Source organism: Peromyscus leucopus, chromosome 20 (assembly GCF_004664715.2).
Source record: "Peromyscus leucopus breed LL Stock chromosome 20, UCI_PerLeu_2.1, whole genome shotgun sequence".
NCBI lineage: Eukaryota > Metazoa > Chordata > Mammalia > Rodentia > Cricetidae > Peromyscus > Peromyscus leucopus.
Genome location: NC_051080.1, coordinates 6,004,934 through 6,021,702, shown reverse-complemented (window position 1 = coordinate 6,021,702; position 16,769 = coordinate 6,004,934). Strand labels below are relative to the sequence as shown.

General features: G+C 43.3%; 1 protein-coding gene across 2 annotated transcripts in view; it reads left to right on the top strand.

The window, feature by feature from the left end:
* Positions 1 to 16,769, top strand: part of Pfkm (phosphofructokinase, muscle) — a 46,069-nt gene that overhangs the window by 5,753 nt on the left and 23,547 nt on the right. Inside the window, exon 1 of one of the 2 annotated variants that reach the window (XM_028891921.2) lies at positions 14,461 to 14,588. The exons of the other annotated variant lie outside the window; for it this stretch is intronic. The gene's annotated coding sequence lies outside the window, so the exon portion shown is untranslated. Of the gene's footprint in view, positions 1 to 14,460; positions 14,589 to 16,769 lie in introns of those variants that run through there. 2 annotated transcript variants of the gene reach the window in all.

Here is a 16,769-nt window from a genome sequence, read left to right as displayed (position 1 = left end):
CCTTTCTTTTCTTTTGGTTTTTCAAGACAGGGTTTCTCTGTGTAGCTTTGGAGCCTGTCCTGGAACTCACTCTGTAGCCCTGGCTAGCCTTGAACTCACAGAGATCCACCTGCCTCTGCCTCCCAAGTGCTGGGATTAAAGGCATGAGCCACCACCGCCTGGCCCATCTCATTTCTGAAGTCTGAGAAGTTCAAAAAGACAGTTCTGGTGATAGAAGTGATAGATAGAAAAATAGACCTAGCCAACGAGAAGAAAGACAGAAACATGGATAGCTTCAGGAGGGCCTGGGTCAATACCCACCAGGCTCATCCTTTATTGAAAAGGGCTTTTTATAATGTGCCATGGGGAGAGGCAAAAGACTTCCCCCTGCAAGATCAAAGCACACCATACAGCCAAGTGTAGACCCTTCCAAATACTTGGTAAACACTCCTGTGGCCAAAGCATCTCCTTATGCAGCCTTGCTGAGTAAGTTCTCACTAGGAAGCCTCTACGGGCTCCCACAACCTCAACCTCCCTTTGCTCTGATGACTAATTTGAACTTAATTCTCTAGTTTGCACTAACCATCATCTCATGGACAAAATTAGAATATTCAGCTTCTGCATTTGAACATGCAGGCCTCATGTAAGAGCCACCCATAATCTTTTCAGCTTTCCTCCAAGAGAAAGGAAATTAAGTATCTTCCAGCCTCAGCGAGGCCTCCATGCAGACTTTCTGGATTGCTTCCATCTTTCCTTCCATTTTATTATTTCTTCTTCCTGTCTGTCTGTCTGTCTGTCTATCTTCTTTTTTTTCTTTCTACTAAGAAAGTTTGTTGACCACATACTATGTCGGGCACTGTATTTAGCACTGGGAACAGAAGTAAACAAAACACACATGTCCTTCATGGTTATAGAATTAGAATGGTGTGAATTCAGGGAAGGAAAGCAGTACACAAACTCAGCATAGGAAGCATGGGACAAACTCAGGACAGCCAGAGGAATGACTGCAGTAGCCAGGTAGAGCAGAGAAGCGTTTTCTAGAAAGGATAGTTGGCTCTGAATCTGGGAAGAGATTTACTCATTGGAAAGGTAATGTGGCCCAGTAAGACCTGAGCACTGGGAAGAATGCCCAAAGGATTATCAGAACAAGACCAGTGGAAGAGATGGCTCAGAGGTTAAGAGCACTGACTGTTCTTCCAGAGGTCCTGAGTTCAATTCCCAGCAACCACATGGTGGCTGACAAGCATCTGTAATGAGATCTGGTGCCCTCTTCTGGCCTGCAGGCATATATGCAGGCAGGACACTGTATACATAATAAATTAATAAATCTTAAAAAAAAAAAAAAAAAAAAACAGCTGGGTGGTGGTGCCACACACCTTTAATCCCAGCACTCGGGAGGTAGAGCCAGGCAGATCTCTGTGAGTTCGAGGCCAGCCTGCTCTACAGAGCGAGTTCCAGGGCAGGCACCACAGAGAAACCCTGTCTCGAAAAAAAACCAAAACAAACAAACAACAAAGAGAGACAGAGAGCATGAGCCTGGCCAGTGCAGACAGATGGAGGACAGGAAAACTTTGGTCACATGAACCAGGACAGATCCCTGGAGCTCTTTGGACCTGGAGCATCCAGGGCAGACTCTCCTGTTGGGACCAAATGTATCTGTCAGTCATCAGATTGCCACATGCAGGCAGTATTGAGGACTGGGATCATGTGTGGAGTCAGAGGTCAGCACAGACTGCGGCTGGCTCAGTAGTTTCTTTCGTCGGCTTCTCAGTCCCCCTGCTTTACCTTAACCATTTCAACAGAACCCTCCCCAAATCACCCAGCAGCCTCTGCTCTCAGGAAGTGTTACTTTGTTGCCTGCCCCCTGCTTTCCCAGCTGAGTGACCTCATTCATTAGAAGAGACCTCATTGTCAGAAAAATCATTCAGTGCCGGTGAGGGAAGGAAGTCCTGCAAAGCCAGGGTGGAGGGGGTCTCTTTAAACGAGGCTGGGGGGACTTTGGGGTGTGAGACTAAGGGGCCTAGGGAAGTGAGTGAGGCCTTGCAGAGGGCTCCTGAGCAGCAAAGCTGTGTGCAGAGATGGTGCCGCCAATGCAGTTTCCAGTAAGGGCATAAAAATATTTTAATTTTGTATGTATGTGTGTGCTTGGTTGTGTGGATGTGCACCATCGGTACAGGAGCCCACGGAGGTCAGAAGAAGTGTCGGATCCCCAAGAGCTAGAGTAGATGAGAGCCACCAAGTAGATGCTGGGAACCAAACCCAGGTCCTCTACACGGGCAGGAAGTGCTCTTAGCCCCTGAGCCATCTCTCCAGATCTCTCCAGTAACTTTATAAATGGTTTCTTTTCTCTTTTTCTTTTTCTTTTCTTTTTTTCTTTCTTTTTTTTTTTTTTTTTTTTTTTTTTTTTTTTTTTTTTTTGGTTTTTTTGAGACAGGGTTTCACTGGTCTACAGAGCGAGATCCAGGACAGGCACCAAAACTAAACAGAGAAAATCTGTCTCGACAAACAAACAAACAAAAAAGAACAAGACCATACAATGTCTTCTAGATTCTGTTAACATTTTCCCATTATGGGAAATCAAACAAAAACAAAATCATTTCACCACAAATTCATTTCCTTAACAGTTACAGTGTTAGTGAGGTGCTCTGTTCTGTTTTGATTTATGGTGCTAAATAGTAAATCCAGGAGCTCATGCATGCTAGGCAAGGATTCTGCCATTGAGCTACATCCCCAGCCCTCATATGTGCTTCTTTCCTGTGTGTGTGTGTGTGTGTGTGTGTGTGTGTGTGTGTGTGTGTGTGGTAGTGTTGTGTTTCCCTTCTTTGGTATTTGTTGGTGTGGAATTATCTATTGCCTGAGTTTTCATGGATGTGTTTAACTTCCTTAGGTTGGATTTTTCCTTCTAGTACTTTCTGTAGGGCTGGATTTGTGGATAGGTATTGTTTAAATCTGGTTTTATCATGGAATATTTTGTTTACTCCGTCTATGGTGATTAAGAGTTTTGCTGAGTATAATAGTCTGGGTTGGCATCTGTGGTCTCTTAGTGTCTGCATAACGTTTGTCCAGGACCTTCTAGCTTTCATAGTCTCTTGAGAAGTCTGGTGTTATTCTGATGGGTCTGCCTTTATATGTTACTTGGTTTTGTTTGTTTTTTTTTTCCTTTGCGGCTCTTAATATTTTTTCTTTGTTCTGTATGTTTAGTATTTTGATTACTATGTGGCGAGGGGACTTTTTTTTTGGATCCAGCCTATTCAGTGTTCTGTAAGCTTCTTGTATCTTCATAGGTATTTCTTTCTTTAGGTTAGGAAAGTTTTCTTTTATGATTTTGTTGAATATATTTTCTGTGCCTTTGAGTTGGTATTCTTCTCCTTCTTCTACCCCTATTATTCTTAGGTTTGGTCTTTTCATGGTGACCCAAATTTCTTGGACGTTTTGTGTTACGACTTTTTTGGCTTTAGTGTTTTCTTTGACTGATGAATCTATTTTCTCTATTGTGTCTTCAACATCAGAGATTCTCTTGCATTCGGTTTGTTATGCTTGCTTCTGTAGTTCCTGTTCTCTTTGTCAGGATTTCTATTTCCACCATTCCCTCAGTTTGTGTCTTCTTTATTGTCTCGATTTCAATTTTCAAATCTTGAACTGTTTCCTTCATCTGTTTAATTACTTTTCCTTGGCTTTCTTTGATTTCTTCCAATTTTTTGTTTGTTTGTTTGTTTTCTATTTCTTTAAGGGAATTTTTTATTTCCTCTTTAAGGGAGATTTTCATTTCCTCTTTTAGGGCCTCTATCATCTTAAAGTCATTTTTAGGATTGATTTCTTCTGTTTCTTCTGCCTTGGTATGTTTAGGTCTTGCAGGTGCAGAATCATTACATTCTGATGTTGTCATATAGGTCTTTATGTTGTTGCCTGTAGTTTTGTACTGGTGTCTATTCATTTCTTCCTCCGCTCGTTGAATGTGGTGTCTGTGTCTGAAGGTGCCTTTCTTGTTCTAATTGATAGTCTTGGTCCACTAGGAGTTCTTGGTGGAATCAGTGCTGTTGGGCTCTGTTTCTCCAAGAGAAGCTTAGTCCAATCAGTGTTATTGGGTTCTGTCTCAGGGAGCAGTTGTTCCCAATCGATGCGGGGTGGGCTTGTGGTTCCAGTGGTTGTTGGGTTCGCAGGGGCTGTTTTTTTTTTTTTTTTTTTTTTTTTTTGGTGAGGGAGCAGGGAAAGGTAGCTGCCTGGTCCCTGGGACTCTGATGGGTAGGGCCTAGGGGCTAGAGACCTGGTCTGCCAATCCGGAGATGGGGCCTTACCTGCTCTCAGTAGGGTGGGTTTATGATTGTGGTGATCTGGTTCAGTGGCTGGACAGCTCCTTCTCTTGCATTCTCAAGTCGCAGTGTGCTCATTCGTCAACTCCTCAGCTGATCTTGTTTCCTCAGACCACAAGTTCTGAAACCTCTCTCGAATGGATCTCAGCTGAGCAGGCTGATCTGTAAGGCAATCTCACCAATGCCTCCAAGTTGTTGGGCTTTGCAAGATCAGCAGCTGGGCCCTAGGTTGGCCTTGGGCAGAATGTTGGGGTCCATTCTGGTCGCATCCCAAAGAGACAGCTCCTTCCCCGAGTGCTCAGATTCCTAGAACTCAACAACTCCTCAGACGATCCTGTTTCCACGAATCCTCAGACTGAAAGCCTCTGAGTCCTCACCCAAATGCATCTCCCATATTTGCTTCTTAAAATGGTCTTCAGGCTCTTGGTAGATGATGGTTTAGAGGGAAACAAAAGTGGGGTCCTGCCTTAGGTGGCTGCCACTGCTTTGCTCTGTTCTTTGCATACGAGACACTGGTGAAGAAGTCATGTCATCAAATAGCATCAGTGAACCCGGAGCTGTGATCACAAAGATGTGCCCAGACCCTGACCTGATATCCGACTGCTGCCTCTGCTTTTCTGAGGAAAGGAAAAAGTTGTAGACACTCTTCTCCCAGAGTGTTCTAGTCCTTGTTCTAAGTGGAATTATGTAGGGAGATGCTGCACTCTAGATTCCAGGAAAATGGAGCACACGTTTGCTTCAGGCTTGATAGAGGAGCAGCCATAGCTGCTGTTTCTCTAGCTCTTTGCCCATCAGTATAAACAGCTGTGCCCTGTGTAATGCCAGGCTAGTATGTGTATATATGCTTCTGAAGTACAGAAACTCATAAGATACGTGGTCCTGCACTGAGGCACCTCAAGGAACATGACCTGTGGGTCACAGAGGCCTCTCTTCCTACCCTTAAGTCCTGCTCCCCAGCTTTTGTAAAGAATGGCAGTTAATATTCCAGGATACCCAAGATACTGCTAAATATCTCACAAAGCACAGCAGTTCCCTTAACAAAGAGCCATGTGCCCTTTGCTGAGACTGTATTACTGAGACTGATAGTAATCTTGGCTATTTCTCAGTCATTTCCTCCAGTTTTTGCGATTGTTATGAGCAGTCACACTAGAAGCAGTTTCTTTTTAAATGTTTAGAAGTTGTTGCAGTTCTTTCAGGAGGTGTAGAAACACTGTTCTCCTCCCTGTGTGAGAGGATCTCACCACAGTTTCCTCACTCAACACATGTGAGACATCTCACTCGAAGAGAAACCCCAAAGAACACAGGAATGCATTTTTCAATGTTTTATTATAAAAACTGACCCCAGCTGTAGCTTGAGAGCTTCTCTCCAGGTTCCCCAAGCCCCGCAGTCCCACAATCCACTTATAAAATAATCACTCAGACGCTTATATCACTTATAAACTGTATGGCCGTGGCAGGCTTCTCGCTAACTGTTCTTTTATCTTAAATTAACCCATTTTTATAAATCTATAGCTTGCCATGTGGCTGGTGGCTTACCGGCGTCTCTACATGCTCTTCTCCTGGCGGTCGCTGCAGTCTCTCTCCCAGCCTTCCGCTTCCCAGAATTCTCCTCTCTCCTTGTCCCACCTACCTCCTGCCTGGTCATTGGCTATCAGTGTTTTATTTACATAGAGTGATATCCACAGCACTTCCCCTTTCTTCTTTTTTTTAAAAAGGAAGGTTTTAACTTTAACATGGTAAAATTACATATAACAAAACAATTACCGAGCAAGAATTATAGTTACAATATTAAAGATGTCCTATCTATCTTATATTTGTGAGTTTAAGGTTTTATAGCTAACTTATCTTTTATCATAACTGAGGAAATTACGACTATCTAGTCTTCAACCACATCAAAGACCTGAGAAGGAACATAATGGTACCTGAGAAATGGTAGATGGATGCAAGCAACTTTCGGGAATCTTGCAAAAGTAGACCAAGACAGCTGGCAGCCTGGACAGTCACCTAATGTTTTTCAGCATTGTTGGTGCATTCAAATTGGCTACAGGCCTAGAGTATCTGACAGACCATTTTTAGAAGCAGGAATTTTAAGAGACCATCTTACCCTGTCTTGGCAGAGTACAGTGGTCGCTTTCCTTGTGTCCCGCTTGTCCAGAAAGGACAGCATTGCATTTGTACTGTCAGCCATCAAGGCAAGGGCAGTTCTTTGCCCAGTAGGCCATTTTGTGCCAAAAAGACAAACTTCCAAATGGAAATGTCTTAGAAGCCCAACATTCTCTCGGGATCAATTGGTGCAGCCAGGAGCAATTGTGTCTCACGTCAACAGAATTCTAAGTTATTTAAATGCCATATTCTCCAGGTCTATGAAGTGTTTGAAGATTACCTATCTATCTGAAATATATCTATGTATACCTAGAAGACTTAACTAACATGGCTACAGATATGATTATCATAGATGACTAATTATTAATCTATTTTTTAATTATCCATTACAATTTTAAATGAGTTATATAAACACAATACCTCAAACAAGAATAGAAACATATATATATATACAGTATAACAAAATCAACCTCAAGTCTGTATCAATGAACCAAAATCTATACCAATGTAAAACATTTTAAACATAAACTAAAATCTATACCAATGTAAAACATTTTAAACAAGTTGTTCTTTAAAAGTAGGTTCATTAATCTACCCTTTTATCTTATCATCTCCATATCCTTCTATATATCATATCCCCTTTGCTTTTTCAGAAAGAGATCACATTTATAATCAACCTGTTTTAAATAAAAATATTGGTTTTTCTCTGTCCCACACCAGAGGGCTCTTCTGATCTGGGACACAAGAATCCCTTAACCATTTTTTTTTTAAAGCAATATGTCTGGGTTTAGAGGGGGAGTGAGCCAATTCCTCCTCTAAAGCCAGTTTAGTATATTTGGGAATTTGGGCGTAGCATCTCTTACTACTTCCTGCTGGAGGGGGGCGCTGTATCTTATGGGGATGCAAAGAAAATTTTAGACCTATGGGGTAGTCCGTGAGGCTGTATTGTGTGAACCAGTTGCCTTGAAACCGATCTGGATGTTGGATCATCTGGGCCATGGTGTCATCGGAGTCCTTTCAGGGGGTCTTGGCTGGTGAAACCTGATGTATCTTAATCTGGAACAAGTCCACAGCCTCTGGCTTTCTGTGGAAACAAAAGCAGAACCTCTTTTCCAAAGTAACATATCCTTATATCTAAATTTTGAAGTCAAGGTACCTTTAAAATATACATTTTGGCATAACTCAGCAGCTTTTGTAATCAAATGTTTTTCTTTAGTTATGAATATCAAAGAGAACATAATCCAGATTCTCTGTGTGGTAGCCATCTTTATGTGGCTTATGTTTTATATTACCTTGAACCTTGAGCCTATTGCTTTAAACTGTACCATTGTAAGCCTGAAACGGCGCTGTGGCTGCTGGCTCCGCCCACTTCAGCTTCCCAACATGGCAGTGGTACGTTTTTCGCCAGCTCTGGGAGTCATCAAGTCTCAGAAATAGTGGGTCTAAGCTTTTATCAAAGCAGCGTGTAGCCCAGAAACCTCTTTTTTTTTTTAAAAAAAATAGTAGTAAAGACTAAATCTACCACACAGCTTAATTTGCCGCTGGCAGATGCCTCATTCCTGCCATACTGCCGGTCAAACGCAACCGCCAGGAACCCGCCAGTGTCCAAACTTGCGTTTTGCCGTATCTAGCTGCCCGTATGAGACAAGAAGCAGGAACCTGGTTTTGGCTCTGTTTAGAATTGGTTATTAAATATTCTCAGGTTTAAGGTGGAAACTCGAGCCGTTGGGCGCCATTTGTAGCTTGAGAGCTTCTCTCCAGGTTTCCCAAGCCCCGCAGTCCCACAATCCACTTATAAAATAATCACTCAGATGCTTATATCACTTATAAACTGTATGGCCGTGGCAGGCTTCTCGCTAACTGTTCTTTTATCTTAAATTAACCCATTTTTATAAATCTATAGCTTGCCATGTGGCTGGTGGCTTACCGGCGTCTCTACATGCTCTTCTCCTGGCGGTCGCTGCAGTCTCTCTCCCAGCCTTCCGCTTCCCAGAATTCTCCTCTCTCCTTGTCCCACCTACCTCCTGCCTGGTCATTGGCCATCAGTGTTTTATTTACATAGAGTGATATCCACAGCACCCAGCTCATTAGTGTTTAGTCTTTATTCTTTTTTTTTTTAAAGATTCATTTATTTATTATGTATACAGTGTTCTGTCTGCACATATCCCTGCAGGCCAGAAGAGGGCACCAGATCTCATTACAAATGGTTGTGAGCCACCATGTGGTTGCTGGGAATTGAACTCAGGACCTTTGGAAGAGTAAGCAGTGCTCTTAACCTCTGAGCCATCTCTCCAGCCCTAGTCTTTATTCTTAAGGTGGTGTTTCTATAAATAACCAGTGTTCTTCATCATAAAAGTATACATAGTATTTTTATCTTGCCTGTATCTCAATTTTCTTCTGGATAAATTACCCAGTAGGATATTCAGCATCATATGATGTACTGGATGACATCTGGTGTCTAGTTCAAATACATTGTGGTATCTTCTTTGTTTTTTGTTTTTGTTTTTGTTTTTTTGAGATAGGGTCTCTCAAGATAATTTTGGCTGGTTTTTGTTTTTGTTTTTTGAGATAGGGTCTCTCAAGATAATCCTGGCTGTCTTGGAGCTCACTGTATAGATGAGGCTGGCCTTGGACTCACAAAGATCTGCTTGCCGCTGTCTCCTGAGTGCTGGGATTAAAGGCCTGTGCCACCGTGCCCAGCCGTTGTATGCCTTCATCATACGTGTCTTTTGGTAGGTTTGTGGCCTGCTGTCTAGCCAAGGCTTCTGTTTGTGTGCAGTTGCCTCCCCGGCGTCCACTCTTGTCCTTGCCAAAATCAGAAGTATCCAGGGTCTATCAGAGTAGTAGAGTGTGTTGTATTTTAAAACTCTCATATGAGTTGTCTTACAATTACAGTCTATTCCCCATTACTCTAGCCTTTGACAAATAGGTGGATGCCACTGAGAATACTTCGTGGATCCCCTATGTGCTGTGTTCTCTGTCCACTTCATTACTTCTCGCCTTGCAAAAGTCCAGTATCTAATGTTAAAAGGTTCATCTCGTGACCATGGAAACGAAACTCCACTCCACAGAGGGCACTGTGGCGAAAAATCACAACTGAGTGGGCTTCCCCGTGGCCTTTTTTGCGCGTCAGTATTAGTCCTAGGTTTGTTTGTTTTTATCTTCAGACTTCCTAATACTTGAGGGACAACATGATCACTCATTTATGCTGTGAGACACAAAACCAAAGGCAAGATAGCTGAATGTGGGACAGAGCTGCCTCCAGGGGCAAAGCTTTGGGGCAACATGCAACTTTGTGGGCCAGGCTCTGGTCCAGCAGACCCAGCTGCCCACTTGATGTAAATCCCCACTGTGCCTAAGGACTTCACTGGTAATCAGCGTGCCTCGGTAACCAGTGACTCGTGACTCCTTCTTACTGAGTGGGAAGTGGAAGAGCAGTCTAAGGAATAATGCTTTCCTCACTACCTCCTGTTACAGCTTCTCTGTAGAAGACCTCACTATCACGTGCTTCCCTTCATCGGACACCATTTTTACTCATATCCACTACTGCCACTACCCTAAACCCTAAATTCGATTATACATTTCAAAGGATGAAGAAGTCTGAAGTATATTTTATTCCAAACCAGGTTTTCAAGCAATATCATGCCTAATTCTTGTACTTCAGTAATTGAGACAGACAAATTCAGGAGTCCCCAGACTCTTCTCTAGTGTAAGGCAAGACTTTGGCTTTCTTTTTTGGAAGAAGGTATGCAACATGCTTTTGTAGCTGCTGTCCCAGCAATGAAACTGACCTGAGTTTTCTCAAGGATTTGAGGTGTCATGTAACTTCTGCATTCCTTTCCTGACTCATCATCTGAGACTGCTGACACTCTCCTTAGGCACTCCAGCTTGATGATGTTCAGATGCCTCCCTTAGTCATCACATGTTAGCCTGTAGGTTCCATTCACCAATGTTCTGCTCTCAGGGATGCATCTCAACTCCAGTTAGATGGAGACTGAGCATACACCATGTTTTCTAGAACTACTTAGATCCAAACATTGTCTCCATTACCAGTTCAGCAGTGGTTTATGAATTCAAACTCTGATTCACTAAGTAAACCGACAATAGCTAGCTGAAAGTGCCTCATTCAAGTTGTTACTATTCATGGAAAATCATATTTTGAATGTAAAAGTTGTCTGATGAAAGAAAATTTGGAAAAAGAAAAATGTTCTGTTTTGAGGTTTAAAATGAGAAAGCAAGAGAAGCCATTTGTAATGAGTTGTCCCTGTGTGGCCTCAGCCTCTGACTCTAGTGCTGGAAAACTGTAGTCACTGGTGCCTCTTCCCTGAGCAGTACTGAGTGAATAATATCAACAATTTACTATTCTGATCTGTTTTTCACTTTATTTACTTTCAACTAACATGTTCATGTTGTAAGAATTTGATAAATTACAGGTGTTATGGGGTTACTGACTTACTCAGTTATATTCCAAGTCTAATAAAATAAATAAAAATAACTAAAATAAAAACCCCAAAGAGAAAAACTTCTTTCTAAAAACTGTATAAAACCGAGTTCTATCCTCTTCAGTTTCCTCTGTGTTTAGCATCTTTCATGGGCACAGCACACTTGTTGCAACTGATGAGCCAATATTGATACGCTGTTACTAACTGCAGTCAGTAGTTCACATTATGTAGTCCTACAAGTTTTGAGACGTATAATGTCATACATGTACCCACCATTACAACATTACTGAAGGATTTCACCTCCTTCAAGATCCTCCATGCTCTGCATATTCCTCTCCTTCCTATTTCAAGCCCCAAGTAACCGCTGATCTTTTATGTTCATAGTTTTGCCTTTTCCAGAATGTCAGAAAGTAGAATCTTTTTTTTTTCAGAAAGTAGAATCTTATATACCAAGTATCCTTTTCAGACTGCCTGACTTGCTGAGAAAGATACATTTAAAGTTATTCCATATTTTTTTATGACTTGATAATTCATTTCCTTTATTGTTGAATAATACTTTGCTGTATCAATATACCATGCTTTCTTTACCTATTTACCTCTTGAGAGATGTCTTGGTTGCTTCTAGTTTGGAGCAACCATGAATAAAGCTGCTGCACATATGTGTGTGCAGTTTTTTTTTTTTTTTTTTTTGTGTGTGTGTGAATATAACATAACTTGTTTAAGTAAAATAGGAATTCGATGTCTGTGATAAACCCACATTTACCTGTTCAGGAAACTGTTAAGCTATCTTTAAAGTGTCAACAATTTCTGCCAACAAATGAATGGTGTTCACTAATGTTTAGTGCGGCCTTGCAGTATAGTGGCTAACTTTATTATTCTATTAATGAATACAGCTCAGGAGTCAGATATTAGGGTATAAACCTGTGGAAACAGAAGCAAAACCTCTTCCCCAATGTAACACACATCTTGGTTTCCATTCTGAGGTCAACACATCTCTGAAGTATACAGGCTGATTTAATTCAGTTTTTTTTCTATTATCCAATGTCTCTCCAACAGCTGCCATTCCTTTCTCATCAGCATTCAAAAGTTTAAAGTTAATAGAGCATTGTGTAATCTATATCTGGGGGTCTTTATTACCCCCTTTCTGTTTATTAAGCATTTCTTTTAAAGTGTAATTAGATCTTATGAGACAGGCCCACAACTAGCTGGGAGGGTTTGGGGTGAGTGGGGGGAAGCCGGCGGTGGCGGCTCTGCTGCTTTGGCATGATCTGTGGCCCATGTTGGGTGTCAGATATAGCGACTACTTTTATTGTGCAATTAATAAATAAAGCTCCCGAGTCAGATGTTAGGGTATAAATCTGATAGGTCTACAGAGTGATGGAAAAATGATCAGCTGACCCTCCTCTCCACCTTCCCAGATTGAAAAGGCCCTCAAATATTCCCAAGCCTCTCCATATCCCTTCCTGTGTCTCCCTGTCTTCATCTGGGTCCACTAGAAAACTCTATGGTTTATTCTGGCCAGCTGAATGTGAACTCCACCCTCTGAATCAAAGTTTAACTCCATTGGTGGTCTTGTGGTGACAATATAAACAAACCTCCCACAACACTATAGTCTCATAATTATTTGGTATCATCTTTTCTTATCTGAGTCATTTAAAAGGCAGGCAAGAGTCTCTCACTCTTTTTCTCACAGTTCCTGATGACAGAACAAATGAGTGTTTTTTTTTCTTGTGCTTTTTTGCACCTCTATGTCTTTGATGAATGTCTGATTAGATTCTTTGCCATTTTTAACTATTTAATTATTAAATTTTAATTATTGAAAGAGGATTTTTCATGTATAAATATTTTTAAAATTAGTTCTGTAATAGGTTTGAGCTCCCTACAACGTGTACATATTCAATGTGATCATATTCATCCCTCCCCCAACTCTTCCCAGATCTACCCCACCTCTTCCCTAACCACCCAACTTTGTGGGTTTTGTTTTGTTTTTTTTCTTCTTTTAACCCTTCAAGACCAATGTGTGCTGTCCAAACATTCTTGGAAGTGGTCTTCCATCTCTCTCTCTCTCTCTCTCTCTCTCTCTCTCTCTCTCTCTCTCTCTCTTTCTCTCTCTCTCTCTCTCCCAGCAGCTAACACTTGCCATTTGCTCCATGATTGGGATTTGTCCAGCTCCCCTCTCCATGATGGATTTGGTCTGGCCTTGGCTTGCATGGTTTTCTGGCATGCTATTGAAATTACTGTGGATTGGTATCTGCAGTATCCTGAGGTGTCCAGAAGATGATTTTCTTTGTAGTCAGTCACCACCCCTGGCTTTTACATTCTTTCTGACCTTCTCTGGATGTGATTCATGAGCCCCTGGGGCGGAGGGGTGACCTCTTTTTTTTTTTTTTTTTTTTTTTTTTTTTTTGGTTTTTCGAGACAGGGTTTCTCTGTGTAGCTTTGTGCCTTTTCTGGAACTCTCTTTGGAGACCAGGCTGGCCTTGAACTCACAGAGATCCGCCTGCCTCTGCCTCCCGAGTGCTGGGATTAAAGGCATGCGCCACCACCGCCCGGCGTGACCTCTTATTTGTTGCAGTTTGTCCAGTTGTGGGTCTCTGTGTTTATCTCCATCTTCTACAGAGAGAAACTTCTCAGATGAGGGTTGAGAGATGCATTGATCTGGTGGTGGGTGTGTGGGGGAAAGCAGTACAGAAAGGCAGGCATGAGGTCGGTTACCAGGCCACGTCTGAGGGCTTCCTTTCCTCTACATTCTGGTCCTTTATCAGATACACAACTTGCAAATACTTTCTTCCGTTTCACAGGTCGTCTTTTTTACTTTCTTGATGGTGTCATTTGCAACATAAACGGGTATAACTTTTCAGTCACAGGGTCTCATTGCCTGTTCACTTGCATTCCTGTTGTTGGCAGCTGGAATGTGCAGGGCAGAGGCAAAAGTCAGCAGGAGAAAAAGAGCAGTCGAGAAACAAGAGTGGAGCTGACTGTGGCAGCTTTGAAGGAAGCCAAGGCAAAGGGCGGAGCCAAGAGAGCGGAGGGTCTGAGCCTGGGATGCAGGTGGCTCAAGGGAGCACCAAGCCACTGTTCCCAGAGTTCCCAGAAGTCTCCGGGAGGTGCTTGCTCGCTTCCAAAAAACCCTGCGATCCTGCTGCGGTCGACTTGAGGAGGGGCTCTTTCCTTTTGGTACCCTGCTAGCTGGGTTAGCCCTCGTTTCTCTCATAGAAGTGATGCAAATGTGGGAGTTTTGTCGTTACTCTGTAAGAGATACCAGTGTTGGGTGTTTCTTAAAGGCAGGGATCTAATACAAAGTCTGGCACACAGACTCCGCATAAAATGTTTGTTGAAAGAGCGACAGAGGTGGCCAAGTGCGGAGGGGAGGATTTCAACAGTGGCAGGAGATATTTGAACTCAAGGAGTCGCAGGCAGTCCAGGAAGTGAAAAGTTGGCTCAGTTGGAAACAAAATCAGCAACTACGTAATTTCTAACTCACCACATACATGAGCCCAAGATAAAGATGCGGTCCCCGGGAAGCAATGCATAAAGCAGCCGAATTCTTAAGGGGAGGAGGAAGAGGAGGAGAGAGGCGAGCAGGGGAAGGCGGAGCCTCCTTGCCAGCTTTGGCCAGTGGAGGTTTGGAAGCTTCTCCTCCTCCCGCGGCTGCCTCCACCTGGCTCCTCCCCGTGTTCGCCGAGCTCCCCTCCCCCTTTCCCCAAGGACAATCTGCAAGAAAGCAGCGGCGGAGGAGAGCTAAAACTACCAGGCAAGAGGGAGGCCTTGGGTGGGGAGCGAGGGGCGAAGCCTAGAGTGAGGCGGGAGCGAACGTGCTGGGAGCAGGCGGTGGGGAGGACAGAAAGGACAGAGGGCCAGACGTGACAAGGCATCCGAAATCGCAGGCGAGAGGGGGATGGGTGCTGGGGACGCGTGAAGAAGCCTAGCCCCTCGCTTAACCTCCCAGCATTTGTGGGCTCAGGTCCCAGATGCACGGCCGGCCCGGGGGTGCTCAGCTGCTTTGCACTTGGCTGCCTGACCCCTCCCCTGGCACATAGCCTGTTCAAATTGGTGTACCTATGATGCTGCCAGGCTGCGTTCCTGCTTCCTGCGTGCTTACACACACACACACACACACACACACACACACGATTCTGTATATTTATATTTAGTATCCATGATTCTGTCCACATGCGTGTCACTGTGGGTCCTTAAAGGATGCGGGTGTCCGAACCGCATGCGTTTTTGTGCCCTATGCCTCTTGACATATAGATTGAGGAGGTGAGCCCTCTCTCACTGAAACTATGACATCGAGGCATCCAGGGGCTTCTACAGGTGATGAGCCTCCCAATCCGGTGATGAACTCCAGGAGGGAAAGAAAAGAGAAAACTCGGGGTTTTAAAGAGCAGCATAGTCAGATGTCTGCTTCTTTCTATTCCAAATTTTTAGGTTCCTATTTCTTGCAATCATGTAGTCTTTCTCAAGAACAACAGAAATCGAGAGGTTAACATTCTAGGTATATGTATGTTCATGTTGCTTTTCCATTTTGCCATTTTCTAAGTCCTAGGTATGCCTGAGTGGTTTTTTTTTTTTATTTAAAATTACCATACAAGCTATTAGATATCATTATGACACTTTAGAACAAACTGTGTCCGAGTAGATCTCCCCATCACGCTGCTACCCCGATCTTTCCTTGCACTCTTTGGTCTCTTTTCCTCTTTTGTGTTCCACCTCCCCCCCATCCATCCTTCATCACCTGTTTTTGCACTCTCTTGGTCTCCTTACTAATTTTCTAGACTTGGCTCATACTTACTCCCGTTCTTGGATATACAGGTACACTTTACAGGACAGGATCATCATCTGAGAGAGAACATGAAGTTTTTGTCTTTCTGAGTCTGGGTCACCTCACTTAATATTGCACTATGCAGTCTGTCCATTTTCCCGAAAAATTAATAATTTAGATTTTCTTTACAGCAGAGTAAAATTCCTTTATGTATATGTATACCATGTTTCTGTTACCCATTAATCTGTTGGTGGTTCTAGACTGATTCCATTTCTTGTTTCGTTCCTCACTTCCTCCCTTCCTTCCTTCCTCCCTTCCTTCCTTCCTCCCTCCCTCCCTCCCTTCCTCCCTCCCTTCCTTCCTTGTTCCCTCCCTCCCTCCCTCCCTCCCTCCCTCCCTCCCTCCCTCCCTTCCTTCCTTCCTTCCTTTTTAACTGTGATGCACTCAACCCAGGGTCTTGCACTCAACCCAGGGTCTTGCCAGTGCTGCACAGCTGCGCTGTGTTCCCAGCCCTGAGTTTTTAGGAGTAAAATATGGAGCACTGTCCATTCCCAAGCCCACTCTTCGTACATGGTGTATCAGTTCATTGATGCTCTTCAGCACTGGTTACTGAGTTTTCCCCTGTGGGCATGCTCTTCAGTGGGTAGGAATGTTTGTAAGTGTTTTGTCTGAATATATGTTTGTGTATGGCATGTGCACCTTGTGCTTGTGGAGGCTAGAAGATGGTGTTCAATGGAGATGAGTTACACACAGTTGTGAGCTGCCATGTGGGTGCTGGGAATTGAACCCAGGTCCTCTGGAAGAGCAGCCAGTGCTCTGAACTTCTGAGCCATCTCTCCAGCACTGGAAGTAGCTGTGAAAATACTCGTATTCCCCGCCTTGCAGGAATTTGCAGTCTAGTTAGGGGAAGTGCATCTAACAGCAATGCAGCCCAGTGGTCAGGTATCGGGGACTATGGGGGTCCAGCCCCTCTATAGTCCCCTCCCAGGGTCTGGGAAGAATCTACAATCAGCTGATAATTAATCTTTGATGAAAAGAAATGAATCTATTTACACGAAACTCCCTAGTCCATACACTTTATTATTCTGTGATAGTTCTCTCTCTACACAGCTTCTATTCTGCTCTCATGTCTAGCTCCTTTCTTGCCTGATTTCTCTCTATATTCATCCC